Source organism: Echinops telfairi, unplaced genomic scaffold, assembly GCF_000313985.2.
Source record: "Echinops telfairi isolate 266 unplaced genomic scaffold, ASM31398v2 ScPeMD7_10;HRSCAF=50, whole genome shotgun sequence".
NCBI lineage: Eukaryota > Metazoa > Chordata > Mammalia > Afrosoricida > Tenrecidae > Echinops > Echinops telfairi.
In genome coordinates, this window is record NW_022103907.1 from 11,882,815 (window position 1) to 11,883,722 (window position 908).

Here is a 908-nt window from a genome sequence, read left to right on the forward strand (position 1 = left end):
CACAGGGAATCCAGGACCGATGACTCCTTCAGGACCAGTGGTGATAGTGGCAATGCCTGGAGTGTGGAGGGAATGTGGGGTAGAAGGGGGAAACCAATTATAAGAATTTACAAGAATCTCCCTGGGGGATGGACAGCAGAGAAGAGGGAAGAGGAGACATTGGACAGTGTAACATATGACAAAATAATAATAATTTATGAATTATGAAGGGTTCATGAGGGAGGGGGGAGAGGGAGGGGGAAATGAGCAGCCTATATTAAGGGCTCAAGTAGAAGGCAAATGTTTTGAGATTGATGATTGTAACAAATGTACATATGTGCTTGACACAATGGATGGATGTATGGATTGAGATAAGAATTGTACGAGCCCCCAATAAAATGATAAAAAATAAATCTAAAAGGTAAATTATAAGAAAACAATTCCACTCACAATAGCATGTAAGAGGAAAAATTACCTAGGAATAAATCAAACAAGGTCTGTGCATGATTTATACAATGAAAAGCATAAACCACAGCAGGAAGAGATTAAAGAAGACTTAAATAAGAGGAATTACATTCCATGTGCACAGATTGAAAGACTTAATATGGAATCAAATTGAGAATCCAAAAATAAACCCACAAATTATGGTTAACTAATTTTGGAAAGGGTTTATTAGATATGGTGTCTTCAATAAATGATGTTGGAAAAGCTGGATTTCCACATGCCAAACAATGAAATGGGATCTCTGCCTCATAGTATACACAAAAATAAATTCAAAATGGATTAAGGACCTAACCTAAATGTGCAAACTAAAGTTATAAAATTCTTTTTTTTTTTTTAAATTCAGGAACAATGCTGTTTGACCTAGTTTTAAATGATAGATTGTCTAATATAATTACAAAAGCACAAACAACAAAAAGACAGACTAA